Raw genomic sequence first — 22,018 nt, 5'->3', positions numbered from 1 at the left:
CAGGGGATCTGCCTGAATGGGCTGAGGTTCTGACTGATTTTCGGTTCTTCTTTTGTTAGCCCTTTTGGGAGGCATGTTCTTTAATTGAAGAGAGAAGCAAATTAGGCGGAGATTTTAACTGGAGATCATGCTCACTCGCACAACATGAATATTGAAAGAAGGAAAACTGTTCCTAAAACATCTCGTAGCCTTCTATACATAAGTGTGGTGCGCAACACACCTATGAACAAGAATCTACTAGATGCACCTTTTTAGACTTCCTAGGACACTGTTGAGCCTTAGGCTCTGATACCAAGTTTGTAACACCCCGAGTCTGGTACCCTGGACACTACACGGTGCTAACAATCCCGAAGGACCACTTGCTAACCCATGACTAGTACCTGCCATGAGCACTACATGATAGTAATACTGTAATAACAATATAACTGAAATAAATGCTAAAATATGGCAGAAAACGTGCCATAAGGTTCAAAATTGAAATAAGCAATGTCTGATCAAGGTATAATAATACCAAAACTAAAAAAAAATAACTGTCTGAAATACTCTAGTCTAAAAAAACCTCTAAACTATCTGAATAAAGAGATGATGGGATACGTCCCCAACTAACTCGAACTGCTGAAATAATCTAAGAACTGAAGCACTGAAATAATGAAACAATCAGGTCCTCAAACTATGAGGACTCACCACTGACTCTGACTGCTAAAATCTAAACTATTAAGTGTGATCGGGAACTTAAGCATCCGAACCTATGGTATAAAACACCATAGCATAAGAGAAAAATATGCATCAGTATGTGAGAATGTACTGGTATGCAAAGTGAGGTAGGCTGAATGCAAGGGTTCATATGTATGAACTATAACTGACTAAATACGTGCATGAATACGTGGACTGTAATTGAGGTTGTGATAATGCTGAATACTGAATTTGAATACTGATTAACAAATGTTTAAGTCTATAGATACTGTATAACTGGTAACTAAATGACTTTATCTGACAGTTCTGAATCTGTGGAACAATACTAAGTTTACTGATAACATGGATTACTGATAAATGATATACTATTAATTGAATGACTATTTCTGACAATCCTAATTTTGATGGAACTAGCTAAGTTCCGTACAGAGCTGAGTGACTATATCTGACAGTCCTAAAATCTAAGGAACTATCTGAGTTCCTACCTGAAGACTGTGACTGAGACTGTGGGAGGTAATCATCTAACTGACATACCCCATAACTGAACTAGTGGGTTCCAACCTGTGATCCCAATTAGAAGGGTGTCAATACCGTGCCACGGGTAAAGATTAGTTGTGAGTTAACCCTCTACTGATAGGGAGCTCTTTCGTCAACCCCTCGCTGGTAGGAGAACTCGAATGAGATGTAGTAACCCTAGACTCGTAAGGATATATCTCAACCTATGCTGGCAACGTAGTTCTAGAACGCAAGGATTTCTTCTAAGGATCACACCCTCTACTGACTGACAGGTGAGCCCTTATCCCTGGGTTCACTCGGTGCTAAATCCTACTCCCAACTGAATGGACACTGAATTGATTTCTTAGTTCACACTAGGCTTGACTAAGCTATTGCTGATTGTACTGTTTAACTGAACTGAGTTTACTAAATTTCGTTGACTGATAGAATACTACTGAGTTCTATTAACTGGCTAAATTTACTGAGAACTGAACTGAATACTGAATGGGACTGAATTGATACTGCATCTACTGAGCTTTCCTGAGTCATATAACTGGTGAGTTCTATTGAGTTCTGAAACTTGACTAAGAGTACTACTGATCATGGCTTGACTGAGGTTATCTTGAAAACTGACACTGGCTCTAAGCACACAACTATATTATTGTGTATTAAATACCCCCAAGACTTGGTAGAATGAATATAACTAGGACATGACACTTCTTGAACACATGACCATAGTAAACAAATCACAATACAACTATTGAGGGATTTCATGAAGCATTTGCAAGTCATAAACTTACACATGAATAGGAATGCATGCTAACATAACATAATTTTACAAATCCATACTTATGAGCATTTTACCAAATTATTATTACAAGACATAGCTTAAGCATGGGAGTCATTTTGAACATGTGGGTACATGATGAGTTCAGTATTTAGATCTCAAATGGGTCATAATGCATAATTCTTATTCACTTAGGCATTTTAACAAACACATGGAAGGCATAACCTTTTCTAGAGCATAAATCAACAACTAATACATCATGGCTATATTAAGTACTTCAAATTTAAGGATTTGAATCCACATACTAACATAAAGTCATGAAAATTTAATAAAGATTCAATTTCGGAAGTCATATCACAACATTAACATGTGTACAATCAAGCCCACAACATGGAATTCAAAATTCATATTTTGAAAAGGGTTTCCTAATCTCCCTGGGTGAAAGGGACCCTTGGATGAACACTTTACATACCTTGGTTGATGATTTCTTACAGATTAGAGGAAAGCTTGAGTTCTTGATTTGGAATTAATCACCTGGGTTTTCTTATTCTTGAGAAATTGTGAAATAGTGAATGTATTTAGCCAAAAAGAGGCTAAGTTTCGTGTTATGAGGGTTAAAGGTCGGGGGGAAACACCTAATTACCCTTAAGGATGCGGTTATTTAATGACTGAAAATAGGAAACCGACGCGGTTGTTGACGCAGTGCGTCGATGGCATCGACACGATACTCGATGTATTGTGCCATGATCGTACTATGTCTCAGGATTTTGACTCTGGTAACCTGCAATAATATTATCCAATGCGATAGGCAACGTGACGCATCAAGATCGCATTGTTCCACTATCTTGGGATTTCGAACGTGGTCTAAACGCGGTTCAAAAAATCTGAAACTTGTCCGAGAACACCTGTTGACCTTCCTGATCAAGAATTAACAAAATATAGACCACTAATGGACATTAAGGTCGAAAAATGAGATTGCCAACTTTCGAAGGCTAAAAATAATTAATTTTGAAAACTTAGCTAGAATCTTCTAAAGCCTGGGACCCCTTAACAAGCTTAAAGGACTGAATTAAGCTAGGAATTTTGTGGGGTCTTACAAAGGTACTGAGCGAAAAAACAAACTGAAATAAACTAATGATAATAATAATAAAATCAATGTTGAATATCAACTAAAGCTATCTGAAATACTCAATAAGATAAAAACATAACTAATTGTCTAATTAAAAGCCTATACTCTTGTGAGTTGTTGGGATAAGCAGCCAACTAACTCCAACTGTCTAAAACTAAATGAAAGAAGATACTAGAAGAAATACTAATAAATTCTCCTCAGATGATGAGGACTTACCAAACATAACTGTTGATATGGTACGAGAACATGCTAAACTCGATCTAGATATCGGCGTCTAAACCTATATTATAAGAAAATATAGCTCTGGAAAAGCATGTGATTAGTACTTTGAATGTACTAAGTATGTGAGATGAGAAAGTAACCAAGATAAACCCAGAATGATGCATGTAACATGGTGAACTAATATAAGAATAAGTATGACCATGTACTATATGAAAAATAAATAAATGAATACCAAGTCATGCAAAATCTAAAACTGAAACATAACATATGGACTATGGGAGCTAACATTAACCGACATACCCCAATTTGAGTTGATTGGGTCTAACCTATTACCCTAGTTGGATGGGTGTTCAATACCTTGCCAAGGGTACAAATACTGACTGGCATGGATCCACTAAACTAGTGTCCAAAAAGACTAGGGTGTCAGACTTGATCTGGAGAGTGACCCCTTATAAACTATGGTGAAGTTGTAGTTCTGGAACTTAGGGACTTCTACAAAAGGTATTAGTCTTAGCTGATAGGTGAGCCTCCATCCTTGCATCTCTCGGTGCTAAGTATTACTCCCAGCTGAAGGACACCGATGACTGTTATAATCAATACAATAATATTCTAAAAATAACAATATATATGCATAATTCTAAAGTCCTCAAGAACATGTAAACTAATATATGCATAAATCCCTAGGTATCTACTATTCATAACCCACCAGCACTAAAGAATGTACTAAATATGATACTATTAAAAAGTGATCATGATGGGGAATTTCATGGTTGAATTTAAGGGGAAACACATAGTCATGGTTTTATTTAAGAAACAAGTGGAATAATTACGAAACTCATGCTTTCCATGGAACCCTAATCTTAAAAGGTGAATTTAACTTGAGAATTGGAGAAAACTTTGGAACTCAATAGGTGGAAGGAACCCATTTATGAAATCCCACATTCCTGGAGATAAAATACTTAAGGAACTCTTTGAAATTTGAGTTGGGAGTTGAAGAACCATAATCTTGCCTTAGGAGAAAGAAAACTTCCCCTTTTTCTAGTGTAGATTGAATTTTTAAGTTGCGAGGACTAAGGGAAATATTAACCCCAATAATCAGCCTTAGCATGCCTAAAACGATATGGGTTGGATGTTAAAATACCAAAAAAAACTTCTAAATTCATTTAGAAAATTACTGAAAGCAGTCACGATAACTTAGGGTATGACTCATAGGGTTTGACCACAAGTCGTGGCCTGGAGTCATGACTAGAAGACCTAAACCTTGGGTCCTTATTGTTATGAAAATGAATTCTATTGGTGACTCATTTAGTTTGACCATGTTCGTCATGAAGAGCCGTAGTCAAAGGGGATGATTTCTTTGATTTCTCACTATTGTGATGACAAGTCCACCTAACTACTCATTTACATTGGCAATGAGTCGTATGTTAGAGTTGTTGTCAGTGGACTAAATTATTTGGTCCCTCACTAGCATGAAAACGAGTCTTCACTATGACTCGTCGTGTCCTGACAACGATTCATTTTCAGAGTCGTCGTCACTAGCAATTTTACAGTGCCTCAATAAATTTTCCATAACTATTTACCCCGATATCATACTTAGGGAAGACTGGTTGTGTAGGAAATATAATTCAATTATCTATCTGTTGTTAGTTCTAGATCTTAGAGCTTTGAGGTATTACAATATCTCCCCTTGGAATCATTCGTCACCAAATGAATCTGACTAAACTAGTACTTTGGGAAAGCTAAAATTCCCACACTGAACTCCTTTTGGCTAACCAAGAATAACAGCTTGATAACTGAATATATAGCTTATTTATGGACTTGTCTAGACTCATGAGTGCATACTATGACAATAAAATAGTTGGGTGTCCTGAGATAGAAAGAGTTAAGTAATTAAAAGAAACTATTACGTCAAGTTGGGACTGAGTTCAAAGAGAAAAGATGGGGGTACTTGGTCATCATATCTTCCTCTACTTCCAAAGTATCTCCCTCAACTAACTAATTTCTCTACAGAACCTTTACTAAAGAAACCTCTTTATTCCTCAGCTTACGAATCTAGCGATCAAGGATCTCGAGTAGGACCTTCTCATAAGAGAGACTATTTATCACGCCCACACTTTCTAACTCATAAGCTACCTTACCATATCAACTCAAAATTTTATAAGGGCCAACTTATTGGGGAGCTTTCCCTTCTTACCAAATCTCTTCACCCCTTTCATGCGTGAAACCTTCAAGTAGAAAAAATCACCAATATCAAACTCAAGCTCTCTTCTCCTTACATTTGCATAAGATCTCTGACAACTCTAAGAAGTTTTCAGCCTTTCCCTAATCAACCAAACTTTTTCCATTGCCTCATGTACTGAATCTGGACCTATAAAAGTAGCTTTACCAAATTCAAACCAACCAATAGGATATCTACATATCCTAACATAAAGTGCTTCAAACGGGGCCATTTGAATATTGTAGTGATAACTATTATTGTAAGCAAACTCAACAAAGGCAAGTGATCATCCCAACTTCCCTTAAAATCAAACACGCATGCTCTCAACATGTCATCTACGGTCTGAATGGTCCTCTATGTCTGACCATCTTTCTACAGATAAAAAGTCGTACTAAGATAAACTTGGGTACCAAGACCTCTCTGAAAAATCTTCCAAAATCAGAAGGTAAACTGAGTGCCTCTATCTGAAATAATAGTCAAAGGGACTCCATGCAACTTGACCAACTCCCTAAGATAGAGTTTATCATAATCTTTGGTTGAATCTGAAGTGTTAACTGGAAAGAAGTGGGCTAACTTAGTCATTCGGTCCATGATAACCCAAATAGAATTATGTTGTCGAAGAGTATGAGGCAACCCTTTGATGAAGTCCATATTCACTATTTCCTATTTCCAAGTAGGAATGTTGATTTATTAAAGAACACCACATGGTCCCTAGTGCTTAACTTTAATAACCTGGCAATTTGGACACTTAGCCATAAATTTTGCAATATCTTTTGTCATTCCATTCCACCAATAGACTTACCGCAAATCAAGGTACATCTTAGTGGATCCTTGGTGAATAAAATATCGAGAACGCTGAGCTTCTGCTAACATTCGCTATATTAGGTAATCTATATCTGGAATACATAGTTTTCCCTAGCAGTGACGAATACCATCTCCTCCTTGGAAGAAAACCTCAATTTTATGACTCTGCACTGCTTCTTTCAATCTAAGAAAAATATGATCACTATCTTGCTTTTCTTTACCTTAGCTATAAAAGAAGATTCTGAACCTTTTTGAACAAAGACATTTCCTTTGGTTGAATCAACCAACTGAAATCCCAACCGAGCAAGTCGATGAACCTCGCAAACTAATTATTTCTTCTTATCCCCAACATGATAAATACTCTCCATAGCCAGTATGCTAAGGGCGTCGACCATAACATTGGCAGTACCCAAATGGTACAAGACGCTTATATCATAGTCTTTCAACAACTCTAGCTAACTTCTCTGAAGAAGATTTAGATCTTTCTAGCTGAACATAAATTAAAGACTTATAATTAGTGAACACATCAAAATGAACCGCATAAAGATAATGCCTCTAAATCATTAAGGCAAAAACCACTGCTGCAAACTCAAGGTTATGAGTTGGGTATTTCTTCTCATGAGGCTTAAGTTGTCTTGAGGCATATGCTATAACCTTTCCCCACTTTATCGGCACACAACCAATACCAACCGTTGAAGCATCACAATAAACCAAAAAATAATCTGAACCCTCTAGCAGTATCAAGACTTGGGTAGAGGTGAGATGAGTCTTTAACTCCTGATAACTCTTTTTATAAGAACCGGATCACTGGAATGTTTTTTTCTTAGTTAGTATGGACATGGCAGAAACAATAGAGGAAATTTCTTTAATAAACTATTAGTAGTAACCAGATAAATCCAAGAAACTCTTGATATTTGATAGAGAGATAGGTTTAGGCCAGTTCCTTACTGCTTTGGTCATTTAAGGATCAACTCAAATTCTATCACCAGAAATAATATGACCAAGGAGTGCTACTGATTTCAACTAGAATTTACACTTGCTGAACTTAGTGAATAGTTAGTGATCTTTAAGAGACTACAAGACAATTGTTAGATAATTTGTGTGTTCACCCTTAGTCCAAGAATAAACGAGGATGTCATCTACGAAGACTATAACGAGCATGTCCAAGTATTGCTTGAACACCCTGTTCATCAAGTCCATAAAAGTCAAAGAAGCATTTTTTAGTTCAAAAGACATAAAAATAAATTCAAAGTGACCATACCAGGTTCGAAAAGCTATCTTCAGAATGTCACATTCTCGAACTTTGAGCTGATGATAGCCAGGCCTGAGGTTTATCCTATAGAAATAATTGGCACCCTGAAGTTTGTAGAAAAAGTCATCAATCCTAGGGATGGGCTACTTATTCTTGATAGTGACATTGTTCAATAGATGGTAGTCAATGCACATTCTGAGAGAACCTTCTTTCAAATGAAAAGAACTAGAGCACCACGTGGAGAGATACTAGGCCTGATAATACCAATGTCCAGGAGATCTTTCAGCTATTTCTTTAATTCCTTAATCTTGGTTAAGGCCATCCTATAAGGCAAAATTGAAATAAGCTAGGAATCTGTAAGGAGATCTACTTCAAAATCAATTTCCTGGTCTAAAGGGACTCCAAGAAAATCTTCAGGAAGTACTTCTACAAATTTATTTACTACTGGAACTAACTCAAGACTTAGGGTTTGAGACCTTGATTCCTTAACTCGGATAAGATGATAGATGCACCATTTGGAAATCATTTTCCTTGCCTTAAAAGAGATATAAACCAACCTATAGGTACTGAGGTACTACCCTTTCATTGTAAGAATGACTAATTTTGAAACTGAAACTGAATTACTCAGCTCCTACAATCGACTGAGGCATTGTAAGAGTAGAGATAATCTATGAAAAAAATAATATCAAAGTCAATCATGTCTAACTCTATGAGAATGACTGAAGTGACTTTCTAGGATGCTGACACTGGGAAATTTATGTACACCCATATCGCTATGATGGAACTACCGACTGGAGTAGAAACTTAGAAGGTTTCTGCAGAGATTTTAGGGCTGACACCAAAATCCATTTCTATATAGGGGGTCATAAAGGAAAGTGTGGATCCAAGATCTAACAATGCATAAACATGAATATTAAAAACTTTCAACGTACCAGTGACCACATCAGGAGAACCCTCCTGATCCTATCGATTCTAAAAGGCATAGAACCTACCTTGATATTATCCATCAGTTGCACTAGAAGTGATACCCTACCGAGTCAGGTGACCTGCTAGAGCAGCTGAAGAGTTAGTTTGACTTAGATAGCAGACATCCTTACCTCTAATCCCTTATTTATGACACCAAAAGCGCATATCAGTACCTGCCAAATACTCACCTTTGTGGTTTTTACCATATTTCTTGAAAATTGGGTTAGTGCAAATACTATTCACACTACCTTGAGACTTAGAGCCTATCACCCTATCATGAGTATCCTACCTGAATTTGGGTAACAGAGAAATAGCAGAAGATGGGGCTGGAGCTGAAGATTTTTGACAGAATTGAGAACGATTATCGCTATCTTACTTCAGCTAAGAGAAGTTAAAGCTACCGGTTTTTGGCCCTCTTATTCTACCTTTCCTTCTTCTTGATTTTCTCCTTTTCAATTTGTTGAGCATGGACCATCAATATAAGAATATCCATCTCCTTAATCAACATGTTCGTTCTACACTCTGACCACGTCCTCAGAAACACCTAACACAAATTTGCTCATTCGGGCCCTAGTGTTAGCAACCATAGTTTGAGCATACCTTGTCATCTAAGTAAACTTAAGAAAATACTCTTTCACACTCATATTGCCCTACTTCAAGTATATGAACTCCTACACCTTCATCTCCCTCAACTCAACTGGGAGGAACCTGTCCAAGAATGCAAAAACAAACTCGTCCCACTCGACCGACCCTGCATCTGCACATATATTCTTCTTCTACTACTTGAACCACATGTAAGCCTCTTCTTGCAATTGATACAGTAGACATGTTTTGATCCTCCCCAAGTTTTAACCTATTTTTCGACATTAAATATTTATATTTTTTTCCAATATCTATTTTAGCTCTTATTTCATTTTTAATAAGCTTTAGTTCAAAATAAATAAATAATTAAAGTTACATTTGGGATGTTTTTTTTATTTTGTTATTAAAATAATATGAAAAATAAAAAAATATATTTTCCTTTTAATTTTTAAAAAATAGGCTACTAGTTTTAGTATTATCTTAATTATATTTATTTTAGATTATTTATAATATTTTATTATATTTTTTTAAAATATAAAAATTAATTAGTTAATATTATTTTAATTTTATTATTTATTTTAATTTATTATTTTTTAAAAATTTAAAAAATAAAATAATAAAAAAAAAATCTTAGCCTAAACTACCCCAACCTCCCAATATTTTTCTCAATTCCCCACATGATATACAACCTCCCCCACATCTCTATATAACGGCACTACACATTGACACAACGGAGAACTTAGAAAGATTAAAGAAAAGAAGGGGGAAAAAACACGGGAACTAGAGAGAGAAGAGTGGAAAGAAAGAAACACTTGAAAGAAAACTTAGAAATAGAAGGGGAAGAATGGAGAAAAGCAACCAAAGAAAACAAAAGCAAAAAGATAAGAGGAAAAAAGAAGGAAACAAGTACAAAAACCAAAAGAAAAACCCAAAGTCAAAAAAAAAAAAAAAAAAAAAGGAAAAAGAGGGACGAGTTGAGTTCGAGTTTCCATTTGAGTTATCAGTGACGACATTTTTGCTTTGATACTTGATTTAATTTGTCATACAAATTATTATCTCATCTTGTACTATTATTTCATAAGTTTCATCATGAATCAAAGTATGAATGAAATTGTTTAAATAACTTAATGTAATATTTAAAACGTAAAATTGATTACTTAAGCGCTAGGTTTTGGACATGATTATATTTAGTTGTCATAATATTTTTTGTGTGTAGTTGTATTATAAACCACAACTTCGAATTTTGGACATGATTATATTTAATTATCATAATATTCCTTAGTGGAAAGGACAAATATGACCTCTCGGTCAAACAAATTCCTCCAAATATGATCTAAGAATTTTAATCCACAAATTAGTTATTTCGGCTCTTTTTTAATATGTCAATTCATTGTTTTCTCTTTTTCCTTTTTCCTTTGTAGGCTGCTCTTCTCACTCTCTCTCGCTATTCTTTTTAAAATTTTAAAAAGAAACTTTTTTTTATTTTAACAATTAAATATAATTTTATGGCATTTTTCCTCAATAATTTATAGTTAGAATAGAAAAAAAAATCAGTACGTTATATTTTTTTTCCTATTATTTTTGGTATATAATTTATATGTAATAAATATATAATCAATGTATAATATTGATTATTATTTTTAAACAATCAAGTAATTGCTTTTTATTTTTCCAGATTATTTTGCATTCATCAACATTATTAAAATAACATACTATTTTTTTTGTTTAGTTTTACTTATTTATACAATAAAATACAATATCATATACTTTTAATATAATACAATTGTTAAAGATATATATTTATATGTAATAATGATACAGTTTCTATACATATGCATATTCTATATAATAATTATAGCATTTATATACACATTCTATACAATTTTTAACTACAATTATAATTTAGATACACATTTTATACGACTCTATATAGTTTCTACATGCATTCTAAAAATGTATCAATCTAGTATAAGAGAGTATCAATTGAGTATATGGACACTGCAAGTGTATCAATGTAGCATAAAAGTGTATTAATGTGGTATAAAAGAATATCAATTGGATATAGGAACTGCATGTGCTTGCATAGAATTTCCTTTCTCCTTTTTAAAAAGTGTCTCAATAGAGTATAGAAGTGTATCTATTTGGTATAAAAGTGTATCAATTGAGTATAGTGACTGCAGTGCCCAATTGGGTCAAATGGCTAAAAAAGAAAATTAAAAATAGCCGACTGACTACAGTTGTTCACCTTTTCAAATTGTGGCCATTTTTTTTAAAAGATGATCAGCCCATGTCCTTTTCCCTATTCCTTTATGTGTGTAGTTGTATTATAAACCACAACTTCAAATTTATGTATGCATGTACACACGTAAAAGCACCCCGTGCACACACAATACCCTATTATATACATTTTGCATGCGCACACACTACAAAAAGAGAAAAAACGAGGAGAAAAAATAAAAAAAAAAAAAAAAAAAAAAAACAGACAAGGAAAACCTTTAAAGAAAACACACGGACAGAAGGGAAATATTGAGAGATACACACAGAAAGCAAAAGGAAGGAAAAGAGGGAATTAGAGAAAACTGGAAGAAAGGGAGGAAAAGTCAATTAAAAAAAAACTTTAAAAAAAAAAAGATAAAAAAGACAAAAAATTTAAGGAAAAGAAACGAAAACAAATTTGTTACGTGATTATATAATTTTTTTTCTCCTTTATTTTCTCGTTAACTTCGTTATGATAATTTTGTTAAATAACTTTATTAATTAACTTTGGTATGTGATTATGTTATTTTGGTTTTCAAGTAATTTTGTTAAGCTTATATATTAATTTGTTCGTCAATGGTAGGATTAATCCTTGTCGTTCTAAAAATAAAAAAGATAATAAAACATAAAAAATATCTATTTATATTCTCCAAGTCTAGACAATTTTCTTCGATCTCTTTAATCAAATTAACTAAGGTGAGAATGACCAAGATAAGTTGTGGTTTTATTCAAAACCTGTTGTTATTGATAAAAGAAAAGAGAGAAAAAAATATTTGTAAGGGTGCGAGATAAGTTGCGGATTAACCCAAAACTCATTATTAATTTGAGAAGAAAGAGTGAAAAATTGATAAGATAAAATTGTCTCAAGTTTACAAGAAACGAAAAAATGCCTATTAACGCTAGATAACCTTTAGTCATAGTTAATATATTTGTCTCAATTAAGAATGTGGCGTACGCATCTTTCTGAGACGTTTAACATAATTCGAGGATGCAATATTGCACTTCGGCAAAGATCGTTGTAAAATTAATTTATAGCGGCTTAATTCAAGAATAAATAGCCAAGTTTTTAGTATATTAAAATTGAGAGAATTAATGCCTTCAAACATAAGTTATCAAAATAGTTTAAGTTAAGATAAGTTGATAAAAAAAACTGTGCTAGCACCACGGGACGCAAGGGGTGCCTCATACCTTCCCCTTGGTTAACAAAATTTCTTACCTAGTATTTTATTTCTACAGACCAAAATAAAGAATCATTTCCTTTTGACTAGGGATTCAAAAAGGTGACTTGGAACACTATAACTCAATTTCAAGTGGCGACTCTAAAAATGATCAAAATAATTCTTATTCAAAATCGTCACTTAAATTGAAAAAACCTTTTGACCATTGGGCAAAAAAAAGGAGTGACAGATACGCAGCCAAATCAACACTTTCAGTTGAAGTGACACTTATGATTTTAGTCACCTTCTGAATACTATCCAGAAACTCTTGTAGATCCTCTTAGAACTTAGATCCAAAAAATGTCAATGGATTCATCCGATTGAAGTCCCGGACTCTAGTTGTTACCGTATTCACAGGCGAGTAGGCTGGTGCAACAATTTGCTGGTTATTCTGGCTGCCATTGACTAGACTAATGCTATGAAAGCAACCCTAAACTCAGTATGGGAGACCTGTTCATTCAGAGGGTCTTCTGGGACTGGTGGTGTTTGCTGATTTTTATTTCTCCTTTCATTAGTTTTATTGGGAGGTATTTTCTGTAAATGATTAGAGGATGAGTTAGATGAAGGATTTTAATAGAGTTCACACTCTATCGCACGACATGAAACATTAATGAAGTGAGATTTTTCTTAAATATTTCACAACCTCTCACTCATAAGTGTAGCGCACTTCACACGCATGAACAATACTCTACTCAATGCGGCTTTCAAACACCCTAGGACACTTTAAACCTGTTACTCTGATACCAAGTTTGTCACAGCTCGAGATGGACCCCTAGTTGTAATACGGTGCTTAGAGTCGCAAGTGACCCCAAGCTAACCCATAACCTGTCATGATACTGAGAATACTGATAAAAATAATAAGTTACAGAGCGAAAAAACAAAATGAAATGAACTGATAATTGTAGTAGTAGTAGTAGTGGTGGTGGTAGTAGTAGTAGTAGTAGTGGAAGTAGTAGTAGTGGTAGTAGTGGTAGTGGTAGTAGTGGTAGTAGTGGTAGTAGTGGTAGTGTTAGTAGTAGTGTTAGTAGTAGTGGTAGTGGTAGTAGTGGTAGTGGTAGTAGTGGTAGTAATAGTAGTAGACCGAGCATGATGCATGTAATAGAGTGAACTGATGCAAGACCAAGTATGAACATGTACTGTATGAAAATACAATAATTGAATACTAGGTCATGTGAAGTCTGAAACTGAAACATAAATTATGGACTGTGGGAGCTATATTAACCAACATACCCCAATCTGAACTAATAGTGGTCCAACCTTAACCTCAATTAGATGGGTGTTCAGTACCTTGCCAAGGGTATGAACACTAATTGGTGTGGATCCACTAAACTGGTGTCCAAAAGTACTAAGGTGCCAGTTCTAATCTGGCAGGTGACCCCTTATAACCTATGATGACATCGTAGTTTTAGAACATAAGGACTTCTACTAAAGGTCATAGTCATAACTGAAGGGTGAGCCTTCATCCCTGCGTTTTCTCAGTGTTAAGTATTACTCCCAACTGAAAGACACTGATGACTGATGCTCAATGTAATAATATTCTGAAAATAACAATATGTATGCATAAATTTAAAGTACTCAAGAACATGTAAACTAATATATGCATACATCCTAAGGTATCGGGTGTTCATAACTCACCAGCACTGAAGAATGCACTAAATTCATCAACAATTCATGATTCAGAGTATGGGAAGATACTTAAGCTTATGGGGAAACACATTTTCATTGTTGAATTTAAGAAATAAATGGAAAAATTATGAAATTCATTCTTTCCATGGAACCCCAAAACTTAAAGGGTGAATTTAACTTGAGCATTGGAGGAAACTTTGGGACTCAATGGGTGGAAGAAATCCATTGATTAAATCCATATATTTGGATATGAAATCCTTAAGGAAATCTTTAGAATTTGAGTTGGGATTTGAATAACACTAATCTGTCCTTAGGAGAAAGAAAATTGCTCATTTTTCTAAGTGTAGATTGAATTTTTGAGTTGTGAGAACTTAGGGGAATATTAACCCTAATAATCAGCCTTGGTATGCCCAAAACGATGCAGGTTGGATTTAAAAGAGGGAAAAATACAAAACAACCCTTCTAAATTTATTTAGAAAATCACTGAAAGTAGTCGCGATGACTCAGGCTATGACTCATAGGGTCTGACCGCGAGTCATGGCCTAGAGCGGTGACCAGAGGACCTAAACCTTGGGTCATCATTAATATGACAATGACTTCTACTGATAAATCATTTAGTCTGACCATGAGTCGTCATGAAGAGTCGTAGTCGAGGGGATGATTTTGTTGATTTCTCACTGTTGTGATGATGGGTCCACCTAACGACTCATTTGGATAGATAACGAGTCATATTCTAGATTCATCGTCAATGGACTAAATTCCTTGGTCCCTTACCGTGACAACGTGTCTTCACTACGACTTGTTATGTCCTGTCAACGTATTATCATCAATAGCAGTTTGATAGTGCCTCACTAAATTTTCCATAGCTTTTTACCCTGGTATTGGATTTAGGTGAGACTAGTGGAGTTGAAAAGCTAATTCAATTATATCTCTCTTAGTGGGTCTAGATCTTAAAACTTAGGGATACTACAGTCAAACTATTCTTGAGGAGCTTATAATGGGCCTGGGTTCCAAGGGTCAACCGATCCTTCATTTTTAGGATTTGAACCTGGTCCCTGTGAGTCTCTATCATCATCACAATTATCTGGATTACCTTGAACATTTAGAAGACATTCATGATCATCATCATCAGGAATATTGACTTTACTGTCTTTACCAACTTCACCAAACATAACATGAAACTGCCAGACATCAGGCCTTCCGAAATATAGAAGGCTCACCAAGTAACTCTGTAAATCTTTTTGAGGAATCTACTGATTTTCTGGACCTTTAGACTCTGCCTCCGAACCTGGGAGAAAGGGGGTCAATACAAAAGTACTAGTATGCAGAGATATCAAAACAAAACATAATATTTTTACAAAATATAGTTGAGAGCCATTATAAAGCAGTTTCATATCAAATCATTTGAAAACACATGGGCATAATGTAATTGTTTACAACAACAATGCAATACAGCTGAGCTAGGTGGAATACCCTACGTAATTTACACCAACTGTCAAACCTTGGTTGCCGCCAAGATTAGAGTATATGTGAGGGGAAGACACACAAGATCACACAGCAGGGTGTCTTGACCCAGTGTTAGTGCCCTAGATCACTTAGCTTGGGCTCCTACCTATAGTCCCAATTTGGGAATGACATAAAGTCAAGTACACAGGTTCACTTAGCCTGGTACCAAATTCTTGTGTCGGCAAACACGGTTTCCAGCGATGAGCCCTTACACTCAAACACCTTCTTCAGGCATCCACCTATCTCATGTAAAATCAATGTATTCAAATTTTATCTAATTCAATTAGATGTCATATTCTATAGGGTATCGTCTTACCTGACTTGCAAGCCATCAATATCACATCATTCTTTCATGCAGTCATTGTGTTCATCATATTTCAACATAACAATCCCTCTCTTTGCAAGTCAAAAATCATATTCACTTTCAAAACGTTTCATGTCATGCTTGTCAAGATGATTTCAAAACAATTCACATCGTATGAAAATTCAAAACAATTTCATATCAAAAGAGGGATTTCATATCATTCATGCTCTCAAGTTAACATCTTTTCGGAATACATGCATATACATATTTCATATATCAAATCACTTGAAAATAGGCCTAAAGACTAGATCAATATCATAAAACGTTCAATACATAATCATAATTGAAATTTCAAAACCCCCATTTGAAAACATGAATGTTTAAAGACCCATGAGATTTTTGGATAACCTCACATACCTCTATTTAGGAATTCAAAAGGGTGCTTCTTGATGCCCTTGACTTGGGGATTCCAAATCTTCAATTTGTTTTGAAAACCCATGATTAAATCTTGAGTTATGTGGATTTTTATTTTGAAACCCTTATGCAAGTTCTTGGAGCAATTTGATGATAATGGATGTATTTTGGAGAATTGAGGACTAAATTTCTTGTTTATGGCTGAATAAGGGTGGGAAAAGGACCATTTTGCCCCAAAAACGGAGTGTTTAAGTCACTTGAAACCATAAGATATGCGCTGCATATGCTATCACCTATATTTACATCGATGCCGCCTATGGTATCACCTATATTTACATAGGTGCCGCCTATGCTATCGCTTATATTTACATAGGCTCCGCCTATGCTATCGCCTATGCTTTCCAGTGGCCATGTGCGATTGGTTAGGTGACGCATTCTACTTTGAAAGGCCATAACTTCTTGCTCGGGTGTCGGATTTTAAAAAAATTGGTATCGTTGGAAAGTTAACTCAAAAACCTATCATTTTACACATAGTAGGCTCTCTAATTCAACATATACAAAGAGTTATGGTCGATAGAAGCTGACACAATTTAGAACGTCCACTAAAACTTAATCGATCGAAATAGTTTTCAATTCGTCCTTGAGTCAAAGGACCTCTATGGTCTACATTCAAGCTTGAATGGGTTCACATACTACACAAATAATTAACATGCCATATTGGCATAGGAGTTATGGCTTCGGAATTATCAACGCATCGGAGTCATGGTCAATATTGTAGCCTGAAATGCGGGGCGTTACATTTAGTAGCTAGGTTTCTTAATTTATCCATAATATAAATTAAACTAAAAAAATTTAAAATACACAAATATAATAAAATTAAATATTCAACAATTAAGACAATACCAAATTTTGGAAGTATCCGAAGGTTGCGACTTTAGAAACTTCCACTCGTACTTTGTAATCGCAAAATTAAAAAATTAAAGTGAGCACTTTAGGAAATATATAGAATATTTGAGAATTGAGAATTGAGAATTGAGATTTGAGAGAGAATGAGAATTGAGAGAATGAAAAATTGTGTGGAAAATGATTTGAAGGTGTAGGGTATTTATAGAAATTTTTTGGGGCTAAAAAATAATTTTAAAAGTATTTTTTTTAAAAAAAAAAGGTCCAAACTAGCCGTTTGGACCCAAAAACGGCTATATAGCCATTGGGCCAATGGCTAGTTTTTGGGCCCAACCCAACAACCCATTTTTTTAAAAAAATAAAATATTTCGGGCCGGCTAACCGGTGGGCCCGGATCGGGCTTGGTCCAGGCCGGGTTAACCGGACCCAACCAAAAACTTAAATCAGCTCGGGACCTGGTACCCTACAGTCCATGGTCTGATTGGTCCGGGTCAAATCGGGCCGATTTTATTAAATGGATCCAACCCGACCCGTTTGACAGGTTTAATTTAAAGAAATTAAGTAAGGTTCTTAGAAAAAGAATATATGAACTTGGGGATCGAATAACGATTAGTTTAACCAAAAATTGGTGTGTTATTTTGTAAAACTCTTATGGAGATTATGTATGTGAGGAGGTTTTTGACCATTAAGAAGTTTTACAAAAGCGCAAATTTATAAAATGACTCTTAGGGTTTGATTTAAGGATAGTTAAGACATTCTTTTACTCTTTTTCGAAGCGCTTATATGTTAGTTATGTGCAATGAGAGTAATCAAAATGGGATCCCGTATAGATGAACTGCGAGCATCTATGCAGATACCGATGTTATTTGGGGGCTTAAAATCAGTCAGTTGCCTGTTTTGGACTATTTTCCTTATTTTCACAACTGATAAAAATTAATTATCATATCTATTTTATTTTATGAGTCCTAATTTGATCGAATATAAGGTTTAGTAATTTATTCCATGTGCCTTGTCTTAATGAAGCATGAAATTTTAGAGATTTAAAGATAATTTTCAAATCTTGTAATTTTAAATTAATTACATAAGAAACTATTTTATATATACGAGAAATAGATAAGTGAGAAATTGAAATTAAGTGAACCCCTTGTATTACAGACAACAGATGAATATTTCAAGTGGACCCTTGTATTTTGCTACTTGTAGAAGTTAATCTCCAATGTCCTTTCTTCTGTGGTTCTTCTATAAGAAAGTAAAGTAATAAGCTTAATTTTACCAATATATCCCTGGATGGATAATCCTAAACTGCTCTTTGTAGCGGCTTATTAAATGAGAGAAAAAGAATATATACATATATATAAGTTTGTGATACAATGCACATGTATATCAAATTATATAATCCTCATTTTGTAAAATAATAATAATACTAAAATAAAGCTTTAAGTAAACTAAATAAATACCAAACTTTGCAAACATATGAATAACTTAAAGCCGAACAAACAGTAGCTTCATTACGCAGCAAATCTTACCAACAGGTTTTGACTAAAAAGACGTACACAATCACATAACAAATAGGACCAAGAACTCCAACTTTTAGGTAAGTGCCTATACCTATTTGCATTAAATCCTAATGACCAACTTTTATAGTAAGCGAACAGTTTATGGTACAGAAGTATGTTCTACAAAAAATTGAGGTAATTGCCCTCCATTTTAACCGGATAGAAGAACAATATATTACTCATTTTGAGCTTAATTGGAATCACCACCTAACAGTTCTTTTAGCCTAAATTTTTTAGGTCAGTTAAATTGAAGGAAGATCAGATACCCCATAAAATCGATATATATGGTGGTTCCTTCAGGTCTCAGGCTGCTAAGTCATTGTTATTTGTATTTACTCCTATGGTCCCTCCTTTTTAAGAACTTAAGCTAAATATTGGAGCGTCATGTATCTATATTTATATTTATACTTTTGGTTATTGTTGGAGTACTTAATCTCTCATATGGTCCATTCAATTACCAATTTTTATCTCTGAAAGTCACTCAACTTCGTTTTGTAACACCAAAGTCGATCAATTATTTGTAAGAATTAAAACTTAGTAATAATCAAACATGTTGGGTCATGACCCTTTTTTAAAGTTATTTAAGCCTGATAGATCCGCAAATTCATCTTGGTTTAGTATGTGTTATATTCTTTCGATCGAGCAGAACTTATAAGGAAGGCCTTCATTGCCCCTATATGAGTCTATCAATGTGTCGCAGGCCTTCAGGCTTCAGTGTATGACATGTACAGGACGTAGAAACTGCCATCTATTTTTTAACGGTACTAACCTAAGAAATAAATTTCATAGAAGTAACAAGTAGATGCCAGTTAATTTAGAACAAGTGTTTACTAGTGTACATTCAAAGTTATAGAGCATAGATACCAGCTGGATGTCAAGTTAAAAGACACGTCTATGCATTATGCCAAGAATATATTATTCATTATATTAAACGGTGTGCAGTGATATTGAGCTCTTACTGAGCTAAAATCTTAAATCCCTCTTATATTTGTGTTTCACTTTTGATATGTTTACATATTCTGAAAATGAAGTTGTGAAATCCCACAAGTAGAGGATAGTAGAGCGTACGTAGACCTTAGCACTCCCTCAGGGTGGTAGAGAGGCTGTTTTTGAAAGACTCTCAGCTCAAGTGCAGCAAACCCAGGTGCAAAAGAAGCAGAAAACGGTGAAGAAAATATAGCAACTACCAACGGAAAGTGCAAAGACTACAAGAAAGAAATGGTAACAACAAAAAAATAGTACAATAGTCAAAACACAATAAACCATATGATAGATGTCACAAACAAGGGTCAACTCCACCTCAATATCTACTTAAATTGGAGAATTCTTTTTAACTATGATAACTAAGTAAAAGAATCTACATAACTTACAAAAACAGAATGAGCAAAGTAAATGTGGCATAAAGTCGTATTCTGGGGGAGGGAAAACTGAAACAAAACGTAAGGGTCGGATGATCGATCATAGTCTTGTGTTGGGGAGATCATATCAGACGAGGTCCAGGAAAGATAGCTTCTCATCCACCTCTTTAGGTGGAGAATTGCGGTAAATGACGATCAATAAGGGCTGAACGAAAGCTAATAGTGCTCCAACTCCGCTTCCAGTCAAGATATAGGGATCAAACCTGAGGAGAGCATAAATAGACCAACATATTCCATTGAGGAAACATGCTATGGAAAGCATCTTTGGCAAGTATTCCGCTCTCTTTGTTTTTATAACCTTGAGCATGATTGATAAAGGTGATCCATACATACATATACCAAATATGGTCACGATAACTCCAACAACCATGGATCTACTCGCATTGGTATGCAAGCCTAGCATTGTTCCAGCTACAACTGCAGCCCCTACCACAATTTCCACAAACAATATGACAGCTATTTGTAAGCGATATTTTTCCAGGTGTAGAAGAAAAATATAGAAAGATAAAACAACTGCAACAAGAAACCAAAACTGTTGATGGTGATGATAAGAATGCTGTGTGGATGAACAAAAGGCATGCCGTAGTAAATCAATGCCGTGCAGTTCATTAGAGTTGCTGGGTACGGGTATGGGTGGAATTCCTCTACCGATTTCTTTCTAATTATTCGAATAAATGTTTGGGCTGGGGAAGCAAAGAGAAGGAACGATAAGACATTACCGATAATGCCTACACCAAAACGAATATGATCTACACTCATCATCATTATATTCCTTTGCAAAAGCAGAAGAAATATTATTTTGTGAAATTATACCGAGTATGTTGTTGAGAAAGCAGAGGAATTATTAAGGAACAGAAAAGAAGTTTAAGTAATGTGATGGAGGGAAGAGTAATGTACGTGTTTATATAGATATTAAACTATGTTTACTTTTTACATTTTCCTTTGATGATTAGGAAAATTTAGGTACTTTGCAATGTGGAAGGGCTTTTGGTAAATAACTTCCCCAATTTGACAATTCTTTAATTTCAGTATAACACATTTAGGATCATAACATAGATTTAAGAGCATTTTAGTACATTATATATATATCTTTAAGTAACTACCACAAAATTCAAATGTTTTCTTTACTTGTATCTAATGAAATTGAGACAAACCAATTGAAATAGAGGAATATAGCTTTTACAATAGAGTAATATTGAGAAATTCTCCTAATTATTTATATTTTTTAAGTTTAATGTACTTACAGTATAGGGACTCTTGTTCTGTGTTATTTCTTTCTAACCACATAAAACGGCCAAAAACACCCTTAAACTATTTGGAATAGCTCACGTTTACCCTCCGGTTGGACTGGAATGAAAAAGAAATCAGTGCTCGGATGCATCAAATTTCTGGAGCTCCGCTGATCTAGAAAGGCTAAGACTCAAGAAGATACGTTTCCACCAACTCCATCTCCAAGATAATACCCACAAGGTTCATGATGTTGGACATCAACTGACAACTAAACACTCTAACTCATCCCTACTTTGTCTCATGGACACCCGATGCTGACATGACACATATATTTTTAAAGTATTTAGATGATCATTTTGTTAGTTGGAGTGTTCAAAGGATATTATAGAGACGAGTTGAGGTTTCTAGATGTGCATACTCAAAGTTGGATTATTTACTTG

At 34.7% G+C, this 22,018-nt stretch overlaps 1 pseudogene; it reads right to left on the bottom strand.

Annotated features, from left to right (window-relative positions):
- Positions 1 to 20,330: 20,330 nt before the first annotated feature.
- On the bottom strand, positions 20,331 to 21,113 carry LOC107872627 (annotated as a pseudogene).
- Positions 21,114 to 22,018: the final 905 nt, after the last annotated feature.

This window comes from Capsicum annuum, chromosome 5 (genome assembly GCF_002878395.1).
Source record: "Capsicum annuum cultivar UCD-10X-F1 chromosome 5, UCD10Xv1.1, whole genome shotgun sequence".
NCBI classification, from domain to species: Eukaryota; Viridiplantae; Streptophyta; class Magnoliopsida; order Solanales; family Solanaceae; genus Capsicum; species Capsicum annuum.
Note: the sequence above shows the minus strand (reverse complement) of the source record. Positions and strands in the feature narration are given on the sequence as shown.